Genomic DNA, 12,998 nt, shown 5'->3' on the forward strand with positions numbered 1-12,998 from the left:
AAATATTTCATCACAACATGTAGGTGTCAGGACATGACTTGTAGCATTTAAATCAACTATTTGGCATTATTGTTTCTTTGATATAGAAAGGGTATCGACACAACCCTTCAATTGATATGATAAGGAGATTGAAGTTGAAAAGGGCTACATGCCGCTGTAGCTTGTCAAATAAATACGGACTTTGCGACTCCCGTGCCCGAGGCAGCCATTTTGAACGTTGGTTCGTCGTCATGTATAGTTCGTTATTGTGGTCGACCTCAACATAATATTCAAACCTCCCATTTTCATGCACACGCATTGCAAAGACATCGCTGACGTGGATGACGGCGTCAGCTTGGAAACACTGCTAAACACTTACACTATACTTTTGATCTTGAAAATCACACAAACAACAACAACAGGGTAATGGACGACCGCAGAGAGTAATTACCTCCCTTCTCTACACATTGTGCAAGTTCTATTTTGTGTATTGGAAATATTAACCCTGTCAATTCAGGGCGTAAGAAATTAGTCATTAGACTCATTGTGATGTTCCTCTCCACGGAAATCTTTAGTAAAAGGCGAAAGATTTATCCGAATGGATGAAGAGAAACCAGAGTTAACGTTACAGGCTCCTGTCTTCCCCTACTGAAAATATTTCATCACAACATGTAGGTGTCAGGACATGACTTGTAGCATTTAAATCAACTATTTGGCATTATTGTTTCTTTGATATAGAAAGGGTATCGACACAACCCTTCAATTGATATGATAAGGAGATTGAAGTTGAAAAGGGCTACATGCCGCTGTAGCTTGTCAAATAAATACGGACTTTGCGACTCCCGTGCCCGAGGCAGCCATTTTGAACGTTGGTTCGTCGTCATGTATAGTTCGTTATTGTGGTCGACCTCAACATAATATTCAAACCTCCCATTTTCATGCACACGCATTGCAAAGACATCGCTGACGTGGATGACGGCGTCAGCTTGGAAACACTGCTAAACACTTACACTATACTTTTGATCTTGAAAATCACACAAACAACAACAACAGGGTAATGGACGACCGCAGAGAGTAATTACCTCCCTTCTCTACACATTGTGCAAGTTCTATTTTGTGTATTGGAAATATTAACCCTGTCAATTCAGGGCGTAAGAAATTAGTCATTAGACTCATTGTGATGTTCCTCTCCACGGAAATCTTTAGTAAAAGGCGAAAGATTTATCCGAATGGATGAAGAGAAACCAGAGTTAACGTTACAGGCTCCTGTCTTCCCCTACTGAAAATATTTCATCACAACATGTAGGTGTCAGGACATGACTTGTAGCATTTAAATCAACTATTTGGCATTATTGTTTCTTTGATATAGAAAGGGTATCGACACAACCCTTCAATTGATATGATAAGGAGATTGAAGTTGAAAAGGGCTACATGCCGCTGTAGCTTGTCAAATAAATACGGACTTTGCGACTCCCGTGCCCGAGGCAGCCATTTTGAACGTTGGTTCGTCGTCATGTATAGTTCGTTATTGTGGTCGACCTCAACATAATATTCAAACCTCCCATTTTCATGCACACGCATTGCAAAGACATCGCTGACGTGGATGACGGCGTCAGCTTGGAAACACTGCTAAACACTTACACTATACTTTTGATCTTGAAAATCACACAAACAACAACAACAGGGTAATGGACGACCGCAGAGAGTAATTACCTCCCTTCTCTACACATTGTGCAAGTTCTATTTTGTGTATTGGAAATATTAACCCTGTCAATTCAGGGCGTAAGAAATTAGTCATTAGACTCATTGTGATGTTCCTCTCCACGGAAATCTTTAGTAAAAGGCGAAAGATTTATCCGAATGGATGAAAAGAAACCAGAGTTAACGTTACAGGCTCCTGTCTTCCCCTACTGAAAATATTTCATCACAACATGTAGGTGTCAGGACATGACTTGTAGCATTTAAATCAACTATTTGGCATTATTGTTTCTTTGATATAGAAAGGGTATCGACACAACCCTTCAATTGATATGATAAGGAGATTGAAGTTGAAAAGGGCTACATGCCGCTGTAGCTTGTCAAATAAATACGGACTTTGCGACTCCCGTGCCCGAGGCAGCCATTTTGAACGTTGGTTCGTCGTCATGTATAGTTCGTTATTGTGGTCGACCTCAACATAATATTCAAACCTCCCATTTTCATGCACACGCATTGCAAAGACATCGCTGACGTGGATGACGGCGTCAGCTTGGAAACACTGCTAAACACTTACACTATACTTTTGATCTTGAAAATCACACAAAGAACGACAACAACAGGGTAATGGACGACCGCAGAGAGTAATTACCTCCCTTCTCTACACATTGTGCAAGTTCTATTTTGTGTATTGGAAATATTAACCCTGTCAATTCAGGGCGTAAGAAATTAGTCATTAGACTCATTGTGATGTTCCTCTCCACGGAAATCTTTAGTAAAAGGCGAAAGATTTATCCGAATGGATGAAGAGAAACCAGAGTTAACGTTACAGGCTCCTGTCTTCCCCTACTGAAAATATTTCATCACAACATGTAGGTGTCAGGACATGACTTGTAGCATTTAAATCAACTATTTGGCATTATTGTTTCTTTGATATAGAAAGGGTATCGACACAACCCTTCAATTGATATGATAAGGAGATTGAAGTTGAAAAGGGCTACATGCCGCTGTAGCTTGTCAAATAAATACGGACTTTGCGACTCCCGTGCCCGAGGCAGCCATTTTGAACGTTGGTTCGTCGTCATGTATAGTTCGTTATTGTGGTCGACCTCAACATAATATTCAAACCTCCCATTTTCATGCACACGCATTGCAAAGACATCGCTGACGTGGATGACGGCGTCAGCTTGGAAACACTGCTAAACACTTACACTATACTTTTGATCTTGAAAATCACACCAACAACAACAACAGGGTAATGGACGACCGCAGAGAGTAATTACCTCCCTTCTCTACACATTGTGCAAGTTCTATTTTGTGTATTGGAAATATTAACCCTGTCAATTCAGGGCGTAAGAAATTAGTCATTAGACTCATTGTGATGTTCCTCTCCACGGAAATCTTTAGTAAAAGGCGAAAGATTTATCCGAATGGATGAAGAGAAACCAGAGTTAACGTTACAGGCTCCTGTCTTCCCCTACTGAAAATATTTCATCACAACATGTAGGTGTCAGGACATGACTTGTAGCATTTAAATCAACTATTTGGCATTATTGTTTCTTTGATATAGAAAGGGTATCGACACAACCCTTCAATTGATATGATAAGGAGATTGAAGTTGAAAAGGGCTACATGCTGCTGTAGCTTGTCAAATAAATACGGACTTTGCGACTCCCGTGCCCGAGGCAGCCATTTTGAACGTTGGTTCGTCGTCATGTATAGTTCGTTATTGTGGTCGACCTCAACATAATATTCAAACCTCCCATTTTCATGCACATGCATTGCAAAGACATCGCTGACGTGGATGACGGCGTCAGCTTGGAAACACTGCTAAACACTTACACTATACTTTTGATCTTGAAAATCACACAAACAACAACAACAGGGTAATGGACGACCGCAGAGAGTAATTACCTCCCTTCTCTACACATTGTGCAAGTTCTATTTTGTGTATTGGAAATATTAACCCTGTCAATTCAGGGCGTAAGAAATTAGTCATTAGACTCATTGTGATGTTCCTCTCCACGGAAATCTTTAGTAAAAGGCGAAAGATTTATCCGAATGGATGAAGAGAAACCAGAGTTAACGATACAGGCTCCTGTCTTCCCCTACTGAAAATATTTCATCACAACATGTAGGTGTCAGGACATGACTTGTAGCATTTAAATCAACTATTTGGCATTATTGTTTCTTTGATATAGAAAGGGTATCGACACAACCCTTCAATTGATATGATAAGGAGATTGAAGTTGAAAAGGGCTACATGCCGCTGTAGCTTGTCAAATAAATACGGACTTTGCGACTCCCGTGCCCGAGGCAGCCATTTTGAACGTTGGTTCGTCGTCATGTATAGTTCGTTATTGTGGTCGACCTCAACATAATATTCAAACCTCCCATTTTCATGCACACGCATTGCAAAGACATCGCTGACGTGGATGACGGCGTCAGCTTGGAAACACTGCTAAACACTTACACTATACTTTTGATCTTGAAAATCACACAAACAACAACAACAGGGTAATGGACGACCGCAGAGAGTAATTACCTCCCTTCTCTACACATTGTGCAAGTTCTATTTTGTGTATTGGAAATATTAACCCTGTCAATTCAGGGCGTAAGAAATTAGTCATTAGACTCATTGTGATGTTCCTCTCCACGGAAATCTTTAGTAAAAGGCGAAAGATTTATCCGAATGGATGAAGAGAAACCAGAGTTAACGTTACAGGCTCCTGTCTTCCCCTACTGAAAATATTTCATCACAACATGTAGGTGTCAGGACATGACTTGTAGCATTTAAATCAACTATTTGGCATTATTGTTTCTTTGATATAGAAAGGGTATCGACACAACCCTTCAATTGATATGATAAGGAGATTGAAGTTGAAAAGGGCTACATGCCGCTGTAGCTTGTCAAATAAATACGGACTTTGCGACTCCCGTGCCCGAGGCAGCCATTTTGAACGTTGGTTCGTCGTCATGTATAGTTCGTTATTGTGGTCGACCTCAACATAATATTCAAACCTCCCATTTTCATGCACACGCATTGCAAAGACATCGCTGACGTGGATGACGGCGTCAGCTTGGAAACACTGCTAAACACTTACACTATACTTTTGATCTTGAAAATCACACAAACAACAACAACAGGGTAATGGACGACCGCAGAGAGTAATTACCTCCCTTCTCTACACATTGTGCAAGTTCTATTTTGTGTATTGGAAATATTAACCCTGTCAATTCAGGGCGTAAGAAATTAGTCATTAGACTCATTGTGATGTTCCTCTCCACGGAAATCTTTAGTAAAAGGCGAAAGATTTATCCGAATGGATGAAGAGAAACCAGAGTTAACGTTACAGGCTCCTGTCTTCCCCTACTGAAAATATTTCATCACAACATGTAGGTGTCAGGACATGACTTGTAGCATTTAAATCAACTATTTGGCATTATTGTTTCTTTGATATAGAAAGGGTATCGACACAACCCTTCAATTGATATGATAAGGAGATTGAAGTTGAAAAGGGCTACATGCCGCTGTAGCTTGTCAAATAAATACGGACTTTGCGACTCCCGTGCCCGAGGCAGCCATTTTGAACGTTGGTTCGTCGTCATGTATAGTTCGTTATTGTGGTCGACCTCAACATAATATTCAAACCTCCCATTTTCATGCACACGCATTGCAAAGACATCGCTGACGTGGATGACGGCGTCAGCTTGGAAACACTGCTAAACACTTACACTATACTTTTGATCTTGAAAATCACACAAACAACAACAACAGGGTAATGGACGACCGCAGAGAGTAATTACCTCCCTTCTCTACACATTGTGCAAGTTCTATTTTGTGTATTGGAAATATTAACCCTGTCAATTCAGGGCGTAAGAAATTAGTCATTAGACTCATTGTGATGTTCCTCTCCACGGAAATCTTTAGTAAAAGGCGAAAGATTTATCCGAATGGATGAAGAGAAACCAGAGTTAACGTTACAGGCTCCTGTCTTCCCCTACTGAAAATATTTCATCACAACATGTAGGTGTCAGGACATGACTTGTAGCATTTAAATCAACTATTTGGCATTATTGTTTCTTTGATATAGAAAGGGTATCGACACAACCCTTCAATTGATATGATAAGGAGATTGAAGTTGAAAAGGGCTACATGCCGCTGTAGCTTGTCAAATAAATACGGACTTTGCGACTCCCGTGCCCGAGGCAGCCATTTTGAACGTTGGTTCGTCGTCATGTATAGTTCGTTATTGTGGTCGACCTCAACATAATATTCAAACCTCCCATTTTCATGCACACGCATTGCAAAGACATCGCTGACGTGGATGACGGCGTCAGCTTGGAAACACTGCTAAACACTTACACTATACTTTTGATCTTGAAAATCACACAAACAACAACAACAGGGTAATGGACGACCGCAGAGAGTAATTACCTCCCTTCTCTACACATTGTGCAAGTTCTATTTTGTGTATTGGAAATATTAACCCTGTCAATTCAGGGCGTAAGAAATTAGTCATTAGACTCATTGTGATGTTCCTCTCCACGGAAATCTTTAGTAAAAGGCGAAAGATTTATCCGAATGGATGAAGAGAAACCAGAGTTAACGTTACAGGCTCCTGTCTTCCCCTACTGAAAATATTTCATCACAACATGTAGGTGTCAGGACATGACTTGTAGCATTTAAATCAACTATTTGGCATTATTGTTTCTTTGATATAGAAAGGGTATCGACACAACCCTTCAATTGATATGATAAGGAGATTGAAGTTGAAAAGGGCTACATGCCGCTGTAGCTTGTCAAATAAATACGCACTTTGCGACTCCCGTGCCCGAGGCAGCCATTTTGAACGTTGGTTCGTCGTCATGTATAGTTCGTTATTGTGGTCGACCTCAACATAATATTCAAACCTCCCATTTTCATGCACACGCATTGCAAAGACATCGCTGACGTGGATGACGGCGTCAGCTTGGAAACACTGCTAAACACTTACACGATACTTTTGATCTTGAAAATCACACAAACAACAACAACAGGGTAATGGACGACCGCAGAGAGTAATTACCTCCCTTCTCTACACATTGTGCAAGTTCTATTTTGTGTATTGGAAATATTAACCCTGTCAATTCAGGGCGTAAGAAATTAGTCATTAGACTCATTGTGATGTTCCTCTCCACGGAAATCTTTAGTAAAAGGCGAAAGATTTATCCGAATGGATGAAGAGAAACCAGAGTTAACGTTACAGGCTCCTGTCTTCCCCTACTGAAAATATTTCATCACAACATGTAGGTGTCAGGACATGACTTGTAGCATTTAAATCAACTATTTGGCATTATTGTTTCTTTGATATAGAAAGGGTATCGACACAACCCTTCAATTGATATGATAAGGAGATTGAAGTTGAAAAGGGCTACATGCCGCTGTAGCTTGTCAAATAAATACGGACTTTGCGACTCCCGTGCCCGAGGCAGCCATTTTGAACGTTGGTTCGTCGTCATGTATAGTTCGTTATTGTGGTCGACCTCAACATAATATTCAAACCTCCCATTTTCATGCACACGCATTGCAAAGACATCGCTGACGTGGATGACGGCGTCAGCTTGGAAACACTGCTAAACACTTACACTATACTTTTGATCTTGAAAATCACACAAACAACAACAACAGGGTAATGGACGACCGCAGAGAGTAATTACCTCCCTTCTCTACACATTGTGCAAGTTCTATTTTGTGTATTGGAAATATTAACCCTGTCAATTCAGGGCGTAAGAAATTAGTCATTAGACTCATTGTGATGTTCCTCTCCACGGAAATCTTTAGTAAAAGGCGAAAGATTTATCCGAATGGATGAAGAGAAACCAGAGTTAACGTTACAGGCTCCTGTCTTCCCCTACTGAAAATATTTCATCACAACATGTAGGTGTCAGGACATGACTTGTAGCATTTAAATCAACTATTTGGCATTATTGTTTCTTTGATATAGAAAGGATATCGACACAACCCTTCAATTGATATGATAAGGAGATTGAAGTTGAAAAGGGCTACATGCCGCTGTAGCTTGTCAAATAAATACGGACTTTGCGACTCCCGTGCCCGAGGCAGCCATTTTAAACGTTGGTTCGTCGTCATGTATAGTTCGTTATTGTGGTCGACCTCAACATAATATTCAAACCTCCCATTTTCATGCACACGCATTGCAAAGACATCGCTGACGTGGATGACGGCGTCAGCTTGGAAACACTGCTAAACACTTACACTATACTTTTGATCTTGAAAATCACACAAACAACAACAACAGGGTAATGGACGACCGCAGAGAGTAATTACCTCCCTTCTCTACACATTGTGCAAGTTCTATTTTGTGTATTGGAAATATTAACCCTGTCAATTCAGGGCGTAAGAAATTAGTCATTAGACTCATTGTGATGTTCCTCTCCACGGAAATCTTTAGTAAAAGGCGAAAGATTTATCCGAATGGATGAAGAGAAACCAGAGTTAACGTTACAGGCTCCTGTCTTCCCCTACTGAAAATATTTCATCACAACATGTAGGTGTCAGGACATGACTTGTAGCATTTAAATCAACTATTTGGCATTATTGTTTCTTTGATATAGAAAGGGTATCGACACAACCCTTCAATTGATATGATAAGGAGATTGAAGTTGAAAAGGGCTACATGCCGCTGTAGCTTGTCAAATAAATACGCACTTTGCGACTCCCGTGCCCGAGGCAGCCATTTTGAACGTTGGTTCGTCGTCATGTATAGTTCGTTATTGTGGTCGACCTCAACATAATATTCAAACCTCCCATTTTCATGCACACGCATTGCAAAGACATCGCTGACGTGGATGACGGCGTCAGCTTGGAAACACTGCTAAACACTTACACTATACTTTTGATCTTGAAAATCACACAAACAACAACAACAGGGTAATGGACGACCGCAGAGAGTAATTACCTCCCTTCTCTACACATTGTGCAAGTTCTATTTTGTGTATTGGAAATATTAACCCTGTCAATTCAGGGCGTAAGAAATTAGTCATTAGACTCATTGTGATGTTCCTCTCCACGGAAATCTTTAGTAAAAGGCGAAAGATTTATCCGAATGGATGAAGAGAAACCAGAGTTAACGTTACAGGCTCCTGTCTTCCCCTACTGAAAATATTTCATCACAACATGTAGGTGTCAGGACATGACTTGTAGCATTTAAATCAACTATTTGGCATTATTGTTTCTTTGATATAGAAAGGGTATCGACACAACCCTTCAATTGATATGATAAGGAGATTGAAGTTGAAAAGGGCTACATGCCGCTGTAGCTTGTCAAATAAATACGGACTTTGCGACTCCCGTGCCCGAGGCAGCCATTTTAAACGTTGGTTCGTCGTCATGTATAGTTCGTTATTGTGGTCGACCTCAACATAATATTCAAACCTCCCATTTTCATGCACACGCATTGCAAAGACATCGCTGACGTGGATGACGGCGTCAGCTTGGAAACACTGCTAAACACTTACACTATACTTTTGATCTTGAAAATCACACAAACAACAACAACAGGGTAATGGACGACCGCAGAGAGTAATTACCTCCCTTCTCTACACATTGTGCAAGTTCTATTTTGTGTATTGGAAATATTAACCCTGTCAATTCAGGGCGTAAGAAATTAGTCATTAGACTCATTGTGATGTTCCTCTCCACGGAAATCTTTAGTAAAAGGCGAAAGATTTATCCGAATGGATGAAGAGAAACCAGAGTTAACGTTACAGGCTCCTGTCTTCCCCTACTGAAAATATTTCATCACAACATGTAGGTGTCAGGACATGACTTGTAGCATTTAAATCAACTATTTGGCATTATTGTTTCTTTGATATAGAAAGGGTATCGACACAACCCTTCAATTGATATGATAAGGAGATTGAAGTTGAAAAGGGCTACATGCCGCTGTAGCTTGTCAAATAAATACGGACTTTGCGACTCCCGTGCCGGAGGCAGCCATTTTGAACGTTGGTTCGTCGTCATGTATAGTTCGTTATTGTGGTCGACCTCAACATAATATTCAAACCTCCCATTTTCATGCACACGCATTGCAAAGACATCGCTGACGTGGATGACGGCGTCAGCTTGGAAACACTGCTAAACACTTACACTATACTTTTGATCTTGAAAATCACACAAACAACAACAACAGGGTAATGGACGACCGAAGAGAGTAATTACCTCCCTTCTCTACACATTGTGCAAGTTCTATTTTGTGTATTGGAAATATTAACCCTGTCAATTCAGGGCGTAAGAAATTAGTCATTAGACTCATTGTGATGTTCCTCTCCACGGAAATCTTTAGTAAAAGGCGAAAGATTTATCCGAATGGATGAAGAGAAACCAGAGTTAACGTTACAGGCTCCTGTCTTCCCCTACTGAAAATATTTCATCACAACATGTAGGTGTCAGGACATGACTTGTAGCATTTAAATCAACTATTTGGCATTATTGTTTCTTTGATATAGAAAGGGTATCGACACAACCCTTCAATTGATATGATAAGGAGATTGAAGTTGAAAAGGGCTACATGCCGCTGTAGCTTGTCAAATAAATACGGACTTTGCGACTCCCGTGCCCGAGGCAGCCATTTTGAACGTTGGTTCGTCGTCATGTATAGTTCGTTATTGTGGTCGACCTCAACATAATATTCAAACCTCCCATTTTCATGCACACGCATTGCAAAGACATCGCTGACGTGGATGACGGCGTCAGCTTGGAAACACTGCTAAACACTTACACTATACTTTTGATCTTGAAAATCACACAAACAACAACAACAGGGTAATGGACGACCGCAGAGAGTAATTACCTCCCTTCTCTACACATTGTGCAAGTTCTATTTTGTGTATTGGAAATATTAACCCTGTCAATTCAGGGCGTAAGAAATTAGTCATTAGACTCATTGTGATGTTCCTCTCCACGGAAATCTTTAGTAAAAGGCGAAAGATTTATCCGAATGGATGAAGAGAAACCAGAGTTAACGTTACAGGCTCCTGTCTTCCCCTACTGAAAATATTTCATCACAACATGTAGGTGTCAGGACATGACTTGTAGCATTTAAATCAACTATTTGGCATTATTGTTTCTTTGATATAGAAAGGGTATCGACACAACCCTTCAATTGATATGATAAGGAGATTGAAGTTGAAAAGGGCTACATGCCGCTGTAGCTTGTCAAATAAATACGGACTTTGCGACTCCCGTGCCCGAGGCAGCCATTTTGAACGTTGGTTCGTCGTCATGTATAGTTCGTTATTGTGGTCGACCTCAACATAATATTCAAACCTCCCATTTTCATGCACACGCATTGCAAAGACATCGCTGACGTGGATGACGGCGTCAGCTTGGAAACACTGCTAAACACTTACACTATACTTTTGATCTTGAAAATCACACAAACAACAACAACAGGGTAATGGACGACCGCAGAGAGTAATTACCTCCCTTCTCTACACATTGTGCAAGTTCTATTTTGTGTATTGGAAATATTAACCCTGTCAATTCAGGGCGTAAGAAATTAGTCATTAGACTCATTGTGATGTTCCTCTCCACGGAAATCTTTAGTAAAAGGCGAAAGATTTATCCGAATGGATGAAGAGAAACCAGAGTTAACGTTACAGGCTCCTGTCTTCCCCTACTGAAAATATTTCATCACAACATGTAGGTGTCAGGACATGACTTGTAGCATTTAAATCAACTATTTGGCATTATTGTTTCTTTGATATAGAAAGGGTATCGACACAACCCTTCAATTGATATGATAAGGAGATTGAAGTTGAAAAGGGCTACATGCCGCTGTAGCTTGTCAAATAAATACGGACTTTGCGACTCCCGTGCCCGAGGCAGCCATTTTGAACGTTGGTTCGTCGTCATGTATAGTTCGTTATTGTGGTCGACCTCAACATAATATTCAAACCTCCCATTTTCATGCACACGCATTGCAAAGACATCGCTGACGTGGATGACGGCGTCAGCTTGGAAACACTGCTAAACACTTACACTATACTTTTGATCTTGAAAATCACACAAACAACAACAACAGGGTAATGGACGACCGCAGAGAGTAATTACCTCCCTTCTCTACACATTGTGCAAGTTCTATTTTGTGTATTGGAAATATTAACCCTGTCAATTCAGGGCGTAAGAAATTAGTCATTAGACTCATTGTGATGTTCCTCTCCACGGAAATCTTTAGTAAAAGGCGAAAGATTTATCCGAATGGATGAAGAGAAACCAGAGTTAACGTTACAGGCTCCTGTCTTCCCCTACTGAAAATGTTTCATCACAACATGTAGGTGTCAGGACATGACTTGTAGCATTTAAATCAACTATTTGGCATTATTGTTTCTTTGATATAGAAAGGGTATCGACACAACCCTTCAATTGATATGATAAGGAGATTGAAGTTGAAAAGGGCTACATGCCGCTGTAGCTTGTCAAATAAATACGGACTTTGCGACTCCCGTGCCCGAGGCAGCCATTTTGAACGTTGGTTCGTCGTCATGTATAGTTCGTTATTGTGGTCGACCTCAACATAATATTCAAACCTCCCATTTTCATGCACACGCATTGCAAAGACATCGCTGACGTGGATGACGGCGTCAGCTTGGAAACACTGCTAAACACTTACACTATACTTTTGATCTTGAAAATCACACAAACAACAACAACAGGGTAATGGACGACCGCAGAGAGTAATTACCTCCCTTCTCTACACATTGTGCAAGTTCTATTTTGTGTATTGGAAATATTAACCCTGTCAATTCAGGGCGTAAGAAATTAGTCATTAGACTCATTGTGATGTTCCTCTCCACGGAAATCTTTAGTAAAAGGCGAAAGATTTATCCGAATGGATGAAGAGAAACCAGAGTTAACGTTACAGGCTCCTGTCTTCCCCTACTGAAAATATTTCATCACAACATGTAGGTGTCAGGACATGACTTGTAGCATTTAAATCAACTATTTGGCATTATTGTTTCTTTGATATAGAAAGGGTATCGACACAACCCTTCAATTGATATGATAAGGAGATTGAAGTTGAAAAGGGCTACATGCCGCTGTAGCTTGTCAAATAAATACGGACTTTGCGACTCCCGTGCCCGAGGCAGCCATTTTGAACGTTGGTTCGTCGTCATGTATAGTTCGTTATTGTGGTCGACCTCAACATAATATTCAAACCTCCCATTTTCATGCACACGCATTGCAAAGACATCGCTGACGTGGATGACGGCGTCAGCTTGGAAACACTGCTAAACACTTACACTATACTTTTGATCTT

General features: G+C 40.6%; 20 non-coding genes across 20 annotated transcripts; all 20 read right to left on the reverse strand.

The window, feature by feature from the left end:
- Window positions 1-480: 480 nt before the first annotated feature.
- On the reverse strand, window positions 481-601 carry LOC137254899 (U5 spliceosomal RNA). The gene has a single exon (XR_010954260.1). It is a non-coding gene; the product is annotated as a U5 spliceosomal RNA (small nuclear RNA).
- Window positions 602-1,111: 510 nt separating this feature from the next.
- On the reverse strand, window positions 1,112-1,232 carry LOC137254900 (U5 spliceosomal RNA). The gene has a single exon (XR_010954261.1). It is a non-coding gene; the product is annotated as a U5 spliceosomal RNA (small nuclear RNA).
- Window positions 1,233-1,742: 510 nt separating this feature from the next.
- LOC137255123 (U5 spliceosomal RNA) lies at window positions 1,743-1,863 on the reverse strand. Its single transcript, XR_010954471.1, has one exon. It is a non-coding gene; the product is annotated as a U5 spliceosomal RNA (small nuclear RNA).
- Window positions 1,864-2,376: 513 nt separating this feature from the next.
- On the reverse strand, window positions 2,377-2,497 carry LOC137254902 (U5 spliceosomal RNA). Its single transcript, XR_010954263.1, has one exon. It is a non-coding gene; the product is annotated as a U5 spliceosomal RNA (small nuclear RNA).
- A 510-nt stretch (window positions 2,498-3,007) lies between these two features.
- Window positions 3,008-3,128, reverse strand: LOC137254903 (U5 spliceosomal RNA). Its single transcript, XR_010954264.1, has one exon. It is a non-coding gene; the product is annotated as a U5 spliceosomal RNA (small nuclear RNA).
- Window positions 3,129-3,638: 510 nt separating this feature from the next.
- LOC137254904 (U5 spliceosomal RNA) lies at window positions 3,639-3,759 on the reverse strand. Its single transcript, XR_010954265.1, has one exon. It is a non-coding gene; the product is annotated as a U5 spliceosomal RNA (small nuclear RNA).
- A 510-nt stretch (window positions 3,760-4,269) lies between these two features.
- On the reverse strand, window positions 4,270-4,390 carry LOC137254905 (U5 spliceosomal RNA). The gene has a single exon (XR_010954266.1). It is a non-coding gene; the product is annotated as a U5 spliceosomal RNA (small nuclear RNA).
- A 510-nt stretch (window positions 4,391-4,900) lies between these two features.
- Window positions 4,901-5,021, reverse strand: LOC137254906 (U5 spliceosomal RNA). The gene has a single exon (XR_010954267.1). It is a non-coding gene; the product is annotated as a U5 spliceosomal RNA (small nuclear RNA).
- A 510-nt stretch (window positions 5,022-5,531) lies between these two features.
- Window positions 5,532-5,652, reverse strand: LOC137254907 (U5 spliceosomal RNA). The gene has a single exon (XR_010954268.1). It is a non-coding gene; the product is annotated as a U5 spliceosomal RNA (small nuclear RNA).
- A 510-nt stretch (window positions 5,653-6,162) lies between these two features.
- Window positions 6,163-6,283, reverse strand: LOC137254909 (U5 spliceosomal RNA). The gene has a single exon (XR_010954269.1). It is a non-coding gene; the product is annotated as a U5 spliceosomal RNA (small nuclear RNA).
- A 510-nt stretch (window positions 6,284-6,793) lies between these two features.
- Window positions 6,794-6,914, reverse strand: LOC137254910 (U5 spliceosomal RNA). Its single transcript, XR_010954270.1, has one exon. It is a non-coding gene; the product is annotated as a U5 spliceosomal RNA (small nuclear RNA).
- A 510-nt stretch (window positions 6,915-7,424) lies between these two features.
- Window positions 7,425-7,545, reverse strand: LOC137254911 (U5 spliceosomal RNA). The gene has a single exon (XR_010954271.1). It is a non-coding gene; the product is annotated as a U5 spliceosomal RNA (small nuclear RNA).
- Window positions 7,546-8,055: 510 nt separating this feature from the next.
- On the reverse strand, window positions 8,056-8,176 carry LOC137254912 (U5 spliceosomal RNA). Its single transcript, XR_010954272.1, has one exon. It is a non-coding gene; the product is annotated as a U5 spliceosomal RNA (small nuclear RNA).
- A 510-nt stretch (window positions 8,177-8,686) lies between these two features.
- Window positions 8,687-8,807, reverse strand: LOC137254914 (U5 spliceosomal RNA). Its single transcript, XR_010954274.1, has one exon. It is a non-coding gene; the product is annotated as a U5 spliceosomal RNA (small nuclear RNA).
- A 510-nt stretch (window positions 8,808-9,317) lies between these two features.
- On the reverse strand, window positions 9,318-9,438 carry LOC137254915 (U5 spliceosomal RNA). The gene has a single exon (XR_010954275.1). It is a non-coding gene; the product is annotated as a U5 spliceosomal RNA (small nuclear RNA).
- Window positions 9,439-9,948: 510 nt separating this feature from the next.
- LOC137254916 (U5 spliceosomal RNA) lies at window positions 9,949-10,069 on the reverse strand. The gene has a single exon (XR_010954276.1). It is a non-coding gene; the product is annotated as a U5 spliceosomal RNA (small nuclear RNA).
- A 510-nt stretch (window positions 10,070-10,579) lies between these two features.
- LOC137254917 (U5 spliceosomal RNA) lies at window positions 10,580-10,700 on the reverse strand. Its single transcript, XR_010954277.1, has one exon. It is a non-coding gene; the product is annotated as a U5 spliceosomal RNA (small nuclear RNA).
- Window positions 10,701-11,210: 510 nt separating this feature from the next.
- LOC137254918 (U5 spliceosomal RNA) lies at window positions 11,211-11,331 on the reverse strand. Its single transcript, XR_010954278.1, has one exon. It is a non-coding gene; the product is annotated as a U5 spliceosomal RNA (small nuclear RNA).
- Window positions 11,332-11,841: 510 nt separating this feature from the next.
- LOC137254920 (U5 spliceosomal RNA) lies at window positions 11,842-11,962 on the reverse strand. Its single transcript, XR_010954280.1, has one exon. It is a non-coding gene; the product is annotated as a U5 spliceosomal RNA (small nuclear RNA).
- A 510-nt stretch (window positions 11,963-12,472) lies between these two features.
- On the reverse strand, window positions 12,473-12,593 carry LOC137254921 (U5 spliceosomal RNA). Its single transcript, XR_010954281.1, has one exon. It is a non-coding gene; the product is annotated as a U5 spliceosomal RNA (small nuclear RNA).
- Between the last annotated feature and the right edge of the window lie 405 nt (window positions 12,594-12,998).

The sequence above is a fragment of the Haliotis asinina genome, chromosome 10, assembly GCF_037392515.1.
Source record: "Haliotis asinina isolate JCU_RB_2024 chromosome 10, JCU_Hal_asi_v2, whole genome shotgun sequence".
Classification (NCBI taxonomy): domain Eukaryota; kingdom Metazoa; phylum Mollusca; class Gastropoda; order Lepetellida; family Haliotidae; genus Haliotis; species Haliotis asinina.